At 52.4% G+C, this 14,187-nt stretch overlaps 1 long non-coding RNA gene across 1 annotated transcript; it reads left to right on the top strand.

Annotated features, from left to right (window-relative positions):
* LOC147995871 (uncharacterized) lies at window positions 1-10,645 on the top strand. Its single transcript, XR_015684895.1, has 3 exons — window positions 1-195; window positions 4,389-4,572; window positions 9,228-10,645. It is a non-coding gene; the product is annotated as an uncharacterized LOC147995871 (long non-coding RNA).
* The last annotated feature ends 3,542 nt before the right edge of the window (window positions 10,646-14,187 follow it).

Raw genomic sequence — 14,187 nt, 5'->3', positions numbered from 1 at the left:
AAATCCAAAAGAAAGCCCTTCCTTGTGGCACCTAACCCACCAAACAGTACCTGCTACACCTCTCTGATCACCAGGCTGCAGGAAACGGATTCCGGAAGGAGTCATTTTGGGGCACCCCTTGCAGCAGAAGACCGCTTCTTCTCTTGGCCAGTGGGCATGGAGCCTCCTCAGCTCGCCCCTGTTGGCACTGTTTAGGTAAGTTAGGATTTCCATTTCTCAAAGCCCCCTCTTAGGAGCAGCATCACTGTTAACAAGGGTTCTTCCACAGAGAGCAGCTCAAGTCCACACCCACCTCCCCGAGCTCAGAAAAGGTTCAGGCAGAAGGGCTGAGGAACAGATGAGCCGCTCAGCTGGGCATTAAAAGACATAAATCTTTAGCTACCGATTCCTCCAGAACTTTTTCCTATAGAATTCTGGGCAGGGGCAGCTGAGAGTGCAGACTTCAGGTGACGATACCTGTCACTCAAGCTCCCTGAAACGATCCAAGCACCCAGCTGATCTTCCAGGGAGGTGACACTAAAGGAATACCATTCCCAGCATGCCTTGAGACACTACCCAAATTCAGGTGTTTAGAAGGGAGTTGGGGGTAGCTGGTCACCCCAGGGTCCTTGCTCTAGGCAAAAGGACTCTGTATTCTCACAGACTGATTTTCAGCAGGCTGCTGGCCTTTGGTATCCCTTCTCCACAAATACAGCCACCGAGATGGCCATAGCCATCTCCGACTCTGGTGACACTGGCCTTCGGCAGCAGGCAGTTTGGCCCTCCCTCATATTCCTGCTGACGTCCAAGGAAAATTCATCGAGATGGCATCAAGCAAGCAGCACCTTCTTGCTAACAGAGGTTTCCCCTTCGTGTCCCAGCACAATTCAGGCTGCAAGTCACCAGAGGAAACTTCATTTTTACCCTACATTTCCTGCCCAGTTCAGTGTGTAATTGGCCTGCGCTTCCCCTCGGTGATTTAGCAGGGAGTGCCGCATCTTATAAAAAGAATAAATCTGAATAAAACCCAGGGAGCAAACTGGCTATGAGCCACATTACCCTCTGGCTTCTTAAAGCGCACTCCTCTCGGAGCTCCAAACCAGGGGCCGGAACCTCTTTCCAGGAGCCTGAGGAGTCTAGTGCTTCACCGCTCCCAGGCCTCAGGGTGTGCAGGCTCAGCCAACCCTGGACGGGACCTTTACCCGTCTTCAATGTGCACATTGGCCAGGAACAAGCATGCAAATCAAGAGGCTGAACCATGCAGGATGGACCTCCTCTGCATCCAGCAGGAACCTCTGTCCTCAGAGCACAGATATGGGTCTTCTGGGTAGGAGGAACCGTGGGAGCATGCATTCTCCCATCATTTGGGTGTGTTTACATTTTTTTAAAGCCTCTTAAAACACCCAAGACAGTCAGTCTCTCACAACTCACCCTATCCGAATGGTAAGAACACACTGGGAGAGATGCCTCTCTTTGTTGAGCTCACTTTTATTCAGAATCTTGGTCTTGTAGAAAAATCAATGAACTCCTGCAGTAGTTTAAAAATAAACTTTGGTGACTGACTTTCTCAAAAGAATGCAATGGGCTTCCTCCATGAACTTTATCAGGGAAAGAGAGACGGTTGGTCCACTAGCAACTGACACTTGCCTCAGTCCAAGAGGACAGGGAAAGGGACCTGAGGGGAAAGCCAGGCCACAAGGGGCACCTGGCCAGGGACTTACCATGTCTAAGGGCCACATACCATGTCATCTCTCAGTGTTGCTCCTAAAAGTGCCATCTCATCCATTGGCCCAGTGATAAGCCAGAGAGTATGGTGGGAGAGCCAGCAATTCCAATTCCACACTGGGTTCCATAGGGTTCCAAAGACCCTACTCCGTGAGTGAACCGCAGACATGGTACCGTATGTCTATGAGCTGAGGACCCCAGGTCCTGAGGGGTCCTGCTCCAGGCCAATTCTGTACCAGGAACGGGACTCTGAAGACCCATGAGACTCTGTGATATCACGAGGGGAAGAGCCTGGGGCTTAGAGTTCTGACCCCGAGAGACCCTGTATGTGAATCCCTAGTCTCTGGCACCTCCTGGTAAATTATAGCTGAGGACCCTTGTGACCTTACCCCAAGGTCCAGAGAGAATAGGAACTGCTTAGAGATGGTGAACACTCAGCCACATGGGGGTGACCTTCAGGAGTGCCTTGCTGCATCAGCAGGCACCGGAGGCCTGTCCGGGAGGAAGGGGCCATTCGGCACTCCCATTGATGTGGTTAAGGTTTGTGACACAACGCCTCGCCCTCCAGCACCAAGAGTAATTCACCACCAGCCCTTGCTTCTCTGGGTTCAGTAGTCATGTCTTAGGCACCACACAAGCCTGTGGCTGAGCTCTAGCCACTGGGAGTGGGATGGGGGGTGGTATGGGGTAAGGAGGGTAGACTTTAGCCCTCTCAGTCTTCAGACAGGCTGAGGGTCTGTTTACCAAGACCACAAAATAGACCTCAGTGTACAGGGCCCAAAGGTTAGATGGACCTCCTTCCCTTCCAGGCTGATGTATCTGCCTCTGCCTCCAGGAAGCCTTCCGTGTCCACATTCGGGTGCTTTCTCATGGGGACTACAGGGACTTTAGTGTTCTGCCCTGACATGCTACATGGAACTTTGTGGTGCGTGTGGTAGTATGTACCTATTCGCCTCCCACTCCAGGCTATGTGCCTGGGAGGACCGTCAAGGGTCAGATTCTCCTCCTTCCTTTCTTCCTTCTCCTATGTTCTTTAGTGTGTATGTATGTGTGTGTGTGTGTGTGTGTCTGTCTGTCTGTCTGTCTGCCTGTGTGTCTGTGTGTGTCTGTGTATGAGTATATGTGTATGTCTGTGTGTGTCTGTGTGTATGTGTGTATATGTCTGTGTATGTCTCTGTGTGTGAGTGTGTGTGTCTCTGTGTGTGAGTGTGTGTGTCTGTGTATGAATATGTGTGTATGTCTGTGTGTGTGTCTGTGTATATGTGTGTGTATTATGTCTGTGTGTGTCTGTGTGTGAGTATGTGTGTGTGTGTCTGTTTGTGTCTCTCTGTGTGAGTGTCTCTGTGTGTGTCTCTGTGTGTATCTCTGTGTGTGTATGTCTGTGTGTGTGTGTGTGTGTGTGTGTGTGTGTGTGTGTGTGTGTGTGCCTGTATTACTTAAAAGATGACCCAGGGCTTCATGAACACTAAGCAAGCTGTCACTAAACCACACACATCTCAGCTCCCAAGGAATCACTGACTCCCGGGGATCCATGCTGCTCGTAGATGCTCACGCGATGGTGGGTGGGTGGGTGAGCGAATAGAAGGGTGTTCCATGCCAGAGACCCTGAGACTGGGAGACACCCCAGGCCAGAAGCATCACAAGAGCTGGGCCTGACAGATGCCCTATAAGGCAAAGCGGCTGCCCTCGAGAGCAGGTGGCTGAGCCCCTTCTGGGTGACTCAGCCACAGCCCTGTTGAATCTGGCTTGCCCACACAAGGGCAGGATTGAGAGGCCTCGTCAAAGCTGCCAGCTCCCCCAGGGACATTCCTGCTGGGGATGGGGCCAGGGCAGCTATCTTAGGACCCTTGATCCCAGAAGCATTTGAGCAGCCACAGCAGGTGGAGCCCTGATACAGGTCCTCCCACCCCCACTCCCTACTTCCTTGAAACTCAGACTGGGTCTCTCCGGGCTCAGCCTTCTATGATGACAAAACAGAACCTGCCTGAGAGGCCGAAACTGTTGGTTCTCTTGGGAGAACCTGACCCGAAACTATAGTCTGAAAGCCCACGAGGCCCCAATGGCAACCAGAGACCCTGGGCCTAGATGCCTTCCTTTCCTGATTCCCAGGGCCAGACAGGAAGCTGGAAAATCTCTGCTTGTGATCCAAATCTTAGTAGAGAACCAAGGATCTTCAAGCAGAACCAGGCAGTCCCTAGAAGGACTGTGTGGCCCAGCCATGCCTTCTCTGAGGTCCTCTTATGACTGACATAAACTTTCACTCATTGTTCAAATATCTTAGGAGGGCTTAGTCTTCTTTTAGGATCTCCTAGAACAGCCCTGACCCCTCCACACCAGCAGACGCCTACTCTAAGTATCTTATTTACAGCAACTGTGACCTGGCCCTGGGCACCCAAAGGACATGAGACTGCCCTGTCCCTTCTTCTGGTTAAGCCCAGGGTCTCTGATATAATCAAGACTTAGTCTTCAGGAACCCAGCATGGAAATACATCTGGGATTCATCAGGTGTAGTGGAGATGAGTACAGTGAGGACCTACAAGTCAAGGGTGGCCTGGTATCTTCCTGGGATCTGCAAATGGTAGATCCTTAGGCACAGCTGCAGGGATCTGAGCTGGGAATGGCGTCTCTTGCCTGAGCAGGCACTGGCAGCTGATCCTCCCATCCCAATGTCTCTCCTTTGACAGCTGAGTGGACAGCTGCCCTGGGAAGCTTCTATGCCCCCTGCAGGGTGGCCCCCAAGATACCCACATCTTGCAGTCTTGAGGAAACCTTGTTGGTTGGTGGCCTGAGGAGCCTGCGCTGTGGACTGTGCTGTGGAAACAAGAGATATGTGGCTTCCCGTGTGGCCTGAGTTCTTCGGGGTTTAAGGTACAGCCCTGGGGAAAGGGTAAACAGGGCTCCAGGCTAGAGATCCAAGGGAGTGCCTACACTCCACACTAGAAGTGTATGCCAGAGGGAAGCAATGGCTAAACACGGGGAACAGGAAGAACAAGCTAGGGGTTGGGGTGTTTGAGGAAGAAAAGACAGAACAAGGCAGGACAGGACAAGGGCTGGGGGAGGAAGAGGGAGACATTGGAGACATGATGCCAAGGCATGACAGACCGGCTGGTTTCAGACCCTGTGGCTCTTGATATGAACACAGGAAAGAGGACTGCATCGTAAACCTGGGCATTGACCCCTGGGAATTCAACCAAGTGTTCAGGAGGCTCCTGTGGTTCTGAATGAAGGCTCCCTGGAGAACACGTCTCCTCAGAGATAGCTAAGGCTTCGGCACAGGCAGGACCATGAAGAACCAGTGTAGCTGCTAAGTCCTTCCTCTTCTGGAATCTATGTCCCCAGTCTTTCCACACCCGGGCATGCTTGTCCCCCACCCCTTCCACCACCTCAGTGTCCCCTCCCTACCAACTGCTCAGCTGTCAGGCCTCAGCCAGCCTCCTGGTCACCAACTCCACTTGCAGATCACAACAATGGAGCCCAAGGGGTGCAGGGCTGGAAGCAGGGGCTAGCCCCCAACATCCCCAGGAATTATATCTGCCCTTCCGATCCACTCCTGTATGCAACAGGTGTTCATACCACACCAGCCTCACCCACAGCAGGCCCTGAGCAGGCAACTCCTTCCTTGAGAAGCTTCTTCTCCATGCTGCCTGCTTGACCCACAGGGCCAAAGTTTACAGCCTCTGGGATTACAGCCCACTCTGTTGCGCAGAACCGAGGACTACGGTGCTGGGAGGGTAGACGCATAGAACAGAGAGACAGGGTAGGCTGAAGCTGTGGACCCAGGCTGCCCTTCCTAAATACTAACTCACTTTATAAACTCTCTTGCTGCTGGCCTTTGCAGCCCTGACACCCACTGTATTCTCTGCAGGGTCTATTCAAGACCAGATGCATAATGGGGACTCCTAGTACCTGTTTTAGACCTGGCTAGCCCATGAGACAGGCTGTGAGCCCATCCCCTCTCTAATGGACTGACCTAGACTTCGTGTTGGGGAAAATGAATTCGTGAAGGAAGCTCACACCCCAGCTTCCTGAGTAGTCAACAGAGGGTCCTCAGGCCAGGATGGGGCAGACAACTTCATCTGTAACAGACAAATGCTCTGTGCTCGCTTAGCCTAGAAACTAGAGAAATTCTGTTCTCAACCATAATCACATTGTTCAGTCAGCACCCACTAGAACACTATGCCATGTGTGGCAATAACAGAACCTTGGAAGTCAATGGCTGGGGCTGCAGCCCAGGACAGCTTAGTTGTGGTGGGCAGGCCTGGCTAATAGCCCTAAACTGGGCCCTTCTTTCAGAAGTACCTCATCCCCGGGACTCCGGGGACCTGTGTGGGAACCACAGCATGAATCTCTGTGCTGGCAGGCGGCACCCGCTGCCCCAGCCTGTTCCAGGGCCCTCTGTTCTGCTGCCTTGCTGCCCTGGGTACCTGTAGGAAGTAGGGGGGGTCTAAGTGCCTGCTGGCTTGACTCATCTGCATAATCCCTTCCTAGCATGCATGGCTTCAGAAAATCACCAGAACAGCTAGCCTGACCCCACCTCTGGCCATGTGGTTTTGGCTCCTCCAGAAGACCAAGCCTTACTAGCAACCTGGGAACTGTGCCAGCCATGAGGGGGGGTCCCCTCTGAACAACATACGCCCTTAGACAGGGCTAGTGACACAGGTGAAGAACCGGATGTCTCTACCATAGCCACCACCACATGCATCACTGGGGACCTGGGGACTGTTGTAAGACTGCGTGTTAGATGTACCTGAAGCTTCCCAGTCCATGGAATATAAAACACCCACTCTAGCCCGCAAAGAGGCTTTCCCACAGGGAGCTACACACTCTGAGGCTTTAAGGTCCAGGCATACTTGAGGCAAACCCATGCCCACCTACCTGTCTTTTGTTCAGTAGGAGAGCAGAGCCCATGAACACCTCTTCTCACTCAGACCCTGTTTAAGAGTTAGTCCCTGACAAGAGCAGACTGTCCCCAGAGCCATCACCATTACCTCTGATGCTGTGACTGCTTTTGGTAAGCTGTCATTTTCTTCAATGACAACATACAAACAGGGTTCGTGGCCCAACAGCGCTAGACAGTGTAGAGGTGAGCCCTTTGCCCCGTGGGGTCCCTCATCCTCCTCAGTGGTCAAGTCGCCAACATCTCTCACACCCCTGCAGTGATGGAGTTCCTCCTATACGCAAGATTCCCCAGGGGCAGGGAGAGCAGGGGCACTCAGAGCTTGTTCTCAGAGGGAATAAAGAAGGCTTAGAAACCTGTTTGTACCCCCCGGACACAGTGAGATGCAAGCCTGGCCAACAGAAGCCAGCCCCAGCTGGCTCCACACATTCTTACCGTGGACATAAGTGCGTACCATGAGAACAAAGACCAAACACAACGACCACCATACCCAGCTCTATTCAGCACCAGAACACAGCCAGGGCAGCTGGGCCAAGGAACCCTGAGCCTGGAAAGTAGATGTCTCCAAACCAGTGTGCCATGCGAATTCCATCCTTCCTTCTGTCCCTTCTCTGTGAGCATGATCACTCCTGCGTGCAGTCCTCGATGGCTCTGAGAATCTTTCTTAAATGATGTGGAACCAGGCATGGCAGTGCACGCATGCCCATCATCCCAACGCTCGGGAGCAAAGGCACGAAGAGGAGGAGCTCAAGGAAGCCTCTACTACAGAACAAGTACGAGGTTGGTCAGGGGTACATGAGACTGTGTCACAGAATGTGCGCACCTACCTTTGCCAGCAGATCAGAATGTGTCTGTCTTCCCAGGAAAGCTGAGGCTCCTTGTTCCTCTTGGCTAGATGGTAAAGGAAAACTGTCTCACGAAGAGTCACCTGAAAATGGCATTGGGCACTTTACCCACAAAGCCTTGGGGCTAACCAGGCTCCCTAGGCCTAGTGCTTCCAGCTCTGAGCCATGCTGGGCGAACCAAACTCCCTGGGCCCAGTGCTCCCAGCAATGAGGCAAGTCTCAAAGGGCTTGAAGCCTGTTCGTCTTCCTCCTGTTTGCCTCCAAAGAGACATCATCACACAACCAGAGTGAGGCAGAGCAGTCCCATGTGCCTCCTACACCCAGTGCTCACTGAGGCCCTTTTGGCCCATTGAACCATTCCAGATATGCCCAGCATGCTTCCTCCCCTCATAACCATATCCTTTAGCTATGGCAAGAGACTTTAAATCTCCGAGGAAATGACAAGGACCCTTAAGCTTTACCGATGAAAGACGGACACTTCTGCCTGCCAGAACAGCCACAGGAGTCCAGATGCATGTGAAACACCAGAAAAATTAGACCTGTGTTGCCTTGAGCCTCTCAGATATGATGTGACTATGTTCACTACTGGGGTATAACCCAGCCTGTCTTGACTGACACACCAGACATCTCTCCTTCTGGAATGTTCTCGAACCCTCTGTAGATCTCCTTCTCAGTGCTTCTCCCTGCACCAGGAAAACTTCCATATGTCAAGGACATCGTCCCTATGCCCAGGGGCTCCCATGCCAGGGGGAAGGCGAGACAGAGACAGATAAACCTTAGAATACAAAGTCTGTTGACAAATGACAGCCAGTACAGAAGAGAAGGGGATGGGTATCTGGGACAACGTGGCCATGGAAGACCCCTCACAGCAGGCTTGGGAAGTACCCAGTTATGTAGCAGGAGATGAAGCATTGCGTGGTGCTGCCCTGAGCCTGGGACCTTGTCACTTTGAGCTCCAGGATCTCATAAGGTTCTGATAGAAGCCCTTGTTAATGCTCACAAATCAACCAGGGCTCAAACCGAGGGCACTTTACAGGCACTAGAGAGGGCCGTGGCTTCAGGTGAAGCCCCAGCTCAATGCACCAGGACACCCCCACCAGGAGGAAGCTCCCTCACCTGTCAGGAGTAAAGCCAGGGACTTAGTACTCCTCTAGCCACAGTACTACATGCCCCAGTTGCTGGGGCCCAAGTTCTCTGCAACCGTTCCCCCAAGTGGGCACTAGAGTGATTTCACAGTTCTATTAGGACCAGCAAGAGGTGGGGGGAAGGGGAGGGCCTGTAACCAGAGAGGAGCCGAGGCTGCAGTTGTTGAGAACCCAGATTTATCCTGTCCAGTCAGCTGATGGGTTTCAGTTACTGTCCTCAGCAGCGGCAGCAGCCAGCAGAGCAGCCGACACAGCCTGGCCATACAGCTGCAAGGATTGATCAGGAGGTGGGCTTCCTGGAGAAATGCATTTCCCACTCCCAGGATAAAAATAGCCAGGCAGAGAGCTGGGAAGAGCACCAGGCACAGAAACCTGTACGCCGTGACTCCACGGGACAGGCCTCTGCTGACAAGCAAGATAACCCCAGCATAGCCACACCCAGCCCCAGGCTGGAGGAGCTGGGAACAGGTGTTGGGTGCCACAGGGCATAGCAGTCGCATCCACCAACTGGGTATGGGGGGCTTAAACAGGTGCAGCCTTCAAGAGGTCTGTGGGTGGGAACTATTGCTCACCACCACCACCCCCCACTGCCACAGACACCGCAGTGCCAAGCCAAATCTCTCTGTGCTCCTCAAGGTCACCGAAAGCAGAAGACCAATGTGACCTGGACCCAGGCATCCGGCTGTCCAGCCATGACAAATGTCCTCTGGCTGTTCTCCTGCTGTACCCAGGGCCCATCGGACTGCCCATGGGCAGAAGAAAGCGGTGACATTTTTGGGAAGCCTGTGTTGGCCTTTGTAGAGGAGGGAGGGACAGTGTATTTGATCACGGCTATTTAAAGATAGTGAATGGACAGGTGCAAGGCTAGGGCAGGGGTGGGGCACTCAGCCGGGATTAGGGGAAAGGCTATCACAGAAGACTTCCAGCCCGGGACAGAAAGCACTCCAGAGGCTCCTAGACACACAACATGGAGTCTAGGGTGTCCTTACCAAGACACCCCAAGAAGAACAGAACCTTACCACTCAGTTAGAAAAGACTTGCAAGATCAGGACCCAACAGGAGCCCAGGCCTCTGAAGTCCATAGGCCTAGGCTGGCATTGAGGTCCCAAAACGGCCAGATTCATTTGTTCCCTAGACCCTTACACCTGATGGCCCAAAGCAGTTCTAGCCTGTTCACGGTCCTATTCAGTGCCAGGTGGCTGCAGCGGTGGCTCAGGCCCCTAGGGTCAGGTCTTGCCATCACCATACTCACCATGTGACTGGACAGTTTTCTCCAGTTGTCCAACCCTGCTTTCTCTTCTTTGAGGTGAAGGTGGTGGTGTGTATGCCTCCCTGTCTGGGTCCTGGTGGTGATGGTGACCCCAGCCCCTAAAACAATAGCAGCCAGTCTGACATCCTATGGAGACAGATGGAGCAACCACTCCTCTCTCAGGAACTGCAGACTTCCTGAGCCTAGGCCTCACCATTCTTCCCAGCCCTGAAAAACTAAGAAGAGGTATGCTGCCTGCCCCTCCCACTGAGCTTCACTCAAGGCTGACCTCCCTCACTCTGGTGCACCCAGGTAGGACCCTAAGAATGTATGTGTTCCTTGAGATGTTAGCTCTCTGGAAGATCAAACAGACATACCCTGAAAGTCCCTGAAAACACCAGCCAGGGACCAAGCCTAGCCTCTCACAAAACAATGAGGGAAGCCCTCTGTGTCAAATAGTTTTATGTCAGCTTGACACAGCTGGATTTATTTTGGAAAAGGAAGCATCAATTAAGAGGCCAGGTTCCTACCTCCTACTAGATTGGCCTGTGGGAGAACTTGTGATGTATTTTCTTGACTATGATTTAATGACTATGGTGGGAGGACCCAGCTCACCTTGGGCCATGCCACCCCTGGGATGGCGACCCTGGGTACAATCAGAAAGCGGGCTGAGCAAGCCAGCCAGCAGCACCCACCCATGGCTTCTGCATCAGTTCCTGCCTCCAGCCACCCGACTATGAGCTCCTGTCCTGACTTCCCTGATGATGGGCCACAAGTTATAAAATGAAATAAATCCTTTCTTCAAGTTGCTTTTAGTCATGTTGTTTATTGAAACCCTAAGACAACCACCTTCCTCCAATACCTGAGAGCTTGTAGGGAGGAGAGAGACAGACAGGGCTGCCTTTCAACAAGGTGCCTGAGGATGTGAGCAGGTGCTTCTCTAGGGAATGATACAATGTTTGGAGGGGAAAGCAACAGTCCTCAGCCTCAGAGCTGTGGAAGCCTAGAGGACATAATGCATCTTAAAAACCCTTCAGGCTTTTTCCTAGACTGATTTTTTTTTAAAGATTCATTTATTTATTATATATAAGTACACTGTCGTTGTCTTCAGACACACCAGAAGAGGGCATCAGATCTCATTACAGATGATTGTGAGTCACCGTGTGGTTGCTGGGATTTGAACTCAGGTCCTCTGGAAGAGCAGTCAGTGCTCTTAACCACTGAGCCATCTCTCCAGCCCCCCTGGACAGATTCTTGGCAGCAATGCCAGGGGGAATCCACCTTGAGGCTTTCTCTCAGCTTTACCCTGAGTAATGAGGGGAACAGCCTTCTCCCCACCCAATAGGACCTAGACCTATGACCAGGACCCACCCATGGTTGCCAAGCATGCTGGCTTTCTGCCCTACACAGATTTGTCACATGGGGCTAGGCAGAAAGACTCCATGTGACAACTAGGTCATTCACCTGTATCTACTGGGTAGCTCCATAGTCCTTGGGCAACTGACTTCATAGTCCGCTTCTACATGCCTGGCGGTGTTACACAGAAATGTAGTCACACACAGAGGCGTACCCTACCCAGGGCTGCTCAGTCATAGCTGGGTCCCCCAGTACCTGACAGTGATCAATCCTGTAGCGGGTGCAGGACCAGGCTCCCCCAGGTCCTCTGGGAGCAGCTCTTTAACCACATCTCCTGGGGCCACACTTAACATTCTGGCATCTTCAGGTTATGGGAGCACATGCCAGGCGAGGTGGGGATAATCAGACTTTCAGTGTGAGACGAGTACCCAAGAGAAACAATTTAAAAGGAGAAAAAGTTTGTTTCAGCTCATGGTTCCAGAGAGCTTTGTTTTTCTGGGTTTGTAGGGTTTGTTTGTTTGTTTGTTTGTTTGTTTGTTTGTTTGTTTGTTTTTTGAGACAGTGTATCTATGAAGTCCTGGCTGTCCTGGAACTCTCTATGTAGTTCTGGCTGGCCTTGAACTCAGAGATCCACCTGCCTCTGCTCCAAAATGCTGGGACCAAAGGTGTGAGTCACCACACCCAGCCCTTTTCAGAGGTTTTAATCCTTGTTCGGCCTCTGTTGCTTTCACCTTAAGTAAAACAGAACTTGAGGATGAGAAGGGTTTCCCACTCACAGTCTCCAGGAAGCAGAGGAGGCTTCTTCCTCCTCCCTCTTTGTCCCATTTTGACACCCAGCTGGTGAGAAGGCGCCACCCACATTCATGGTAAACGTTGCCCACTTAGCCAGCCCCTGTGGAAACAGACATGCCCAGAAGTGTACTGCACTAACTGCCTGTGTATTTCTCAATTCAGTCAATCAAGCTAGCAACCAAGATTAACCGCCCTGCAGGAGATGTCTCAATTGGTAGAATGTTTGCAACACAACCGCGAAGACTTCCATTCGATCCTCAGAACCCATGTAAAAAGCTCAGCATGGTGGTGTGCCCCTGTAATCTCAGCAGCAGGGCAGCAGAGACAAGCAGATCCCTAGAGATCCCTGGCCAGCTCACTACCTAACTAGGATCCCAGGTCCCAATGAACAATATGTCAAAAAAAAAAGAAAGAAAGAAAGAAAGGAAGGAAGGAAGGAAGAAAGAAAGAGAGAGAGAGAGAAAGGTGGACAGCTGTCCTGAGCAATGACACCCAAGGCTCACTCTGGCTACTGTGTGCCCATGTGCCCATATACACATGTGCACATGTGCACACACGTGCTTGCGTGCACAGACACACACACACACACACACACACACACACACATGCACAAGAGAGGGGGGAGGGAGGAGAAAGTGGGAGAGAGAAAGGGGAAGTAAGAGAGTTGGGGAGAGAGATAGAGAGGAGACAGAGGGAGAGAGAGGGAGGTGGGGGAGAGAGAGGAGAAAGAGAGGAGAGAGGAGGGGCAGAGAGGAAGGAGAAAGAGGGAGAGAGGTGAAGAAGAGAGAGGGAGAGAGAAGAGAAAGAGAAAGAAAGAAGGAGAGAGAGGGAGATAGAGGAAGGAAAAAGAGGGAGAGAAAGGTGAAGAAGAGAGTGAGAGAGAGGAGAAAGAGAGAGAGGAGGAGGAGAGAGGGAGAGAGGAGAAAGAGGGAGGGCGGGTAACTATGTCCAAAAGATCCGTGCTCTGGTGGAAGCTGGTTTGCGCTGACTATACCCAGCATTCCTGTGCTTTATTGGAAACAGGGCCGAAGCTGGGAATCAAGCAAGAAAGGAGGCTCCATATCCTGGAGGTAGAGCCATGAATCTGAAAGAAGACCAGGAAGGACGGTCCTGAGAGACTTATGCAGGGAACAGCTCCCCAATGAAGCAGAGGAGTGCAAGTTTTCCCTTCTGTGTGGAAAGCCATCAGGCCACAGTATCTCTGGCACTAATGGGGCTCAATGCCCACCTTGCTCATCTTAAGAGCAACTTGAGGACTGGCCCTGATGAAATGTGCTCCCAGCTGTCCCCAAGAGCTACCAACTATGAGCTCACTGCCATCCTCTGGTCATTTGTGGAGCCACCAGAATGCCTGGAGGGCCTGTAGCTGCTGGCCCTGGGACGTTAAGGAGTGGTCACAGCCTTCTACAGATGTCCCCAAAGCTGTGAGCCACCTCTGGCCATGCCCTGACAGCCCGTACCTCCCATCCTGCTACTGTTGCTAAGCAAAGGTCACCTAGAGACAAGCCAGGTGAGGGTAAGCTCATTACCCAAGAGCAAAAACTCAGCCCTTGGTCCGACCCCCAAAGGGAAACCAGGGACAGCTAAAAGGAAGTAAGGAGGACAAGGAGGAATAGAGGGGAGGGAGGAGAGCCCTAGGGAAAAAAGTAAGAAAGAGCAGAGGAAGGAAGCTGAGTACTGGGAGGTGGAGTTGGACTTCCAGTGGAGACCAGGAAGGACTGGTCCTGAGAGGCTCTTGCAGGGGACAGCTCCCCCACTGAGGCAGAGAAGTGCCAAATATCTCTTGGCAGAGGAGAGTAGGACTCAGCTGCAGCACAACGGTTGCAGTCTCAGCACCAACCGAGCCCAGGGTGACCGACAGGCTAGGCCAGCCTCCAGGTACTGCACCAGCCCTGCAGCCCTGGCTCTGCAGCCGGTGCAGTAAGGAAGAATGATGGAGTTGGGGAACCAGGCAGGGCCTACAGGACTTTGTAATTTCCGAGGCACAGTGTGACCCAGAAGAGAGGGTAGGGTACACTGTTAAGTCACCAGGCACACGGTGAACAGTGATCGGGGGTTCTCTGCCACAGAACCTTCTGGGACCTCAAGCCAGGACAGCGTCCTGAAGGCCACCAAGATAGCCACTGGCTTACACAGCTCAGGTAGGAATTATAGCTAAGCATGCTCACTGCCTGCCAAGGGTGGGGCTCGTGGCTGTGA

Source organism: Rattus norvegicus, chromosome 3, assembly GCF_021556685.1.
Source record: "Rattus norvegicus strain SHRSP/BbbUtx chromosome 3, alternate assembly SHRSP_T2T, whole genome shotgun sequence".
Classification (NCBI taxonomy): Eukaryota; Metazoa; Chordata; class Mammalia; order Rodentia; family Muridae; genus Rattus; species Rattus norvegicus.
The sequence above is the reverse complement of the archived record's forward strand: the minus strand, read 5'-3'. Positions and strand labels throughout refer to the sequence as shown.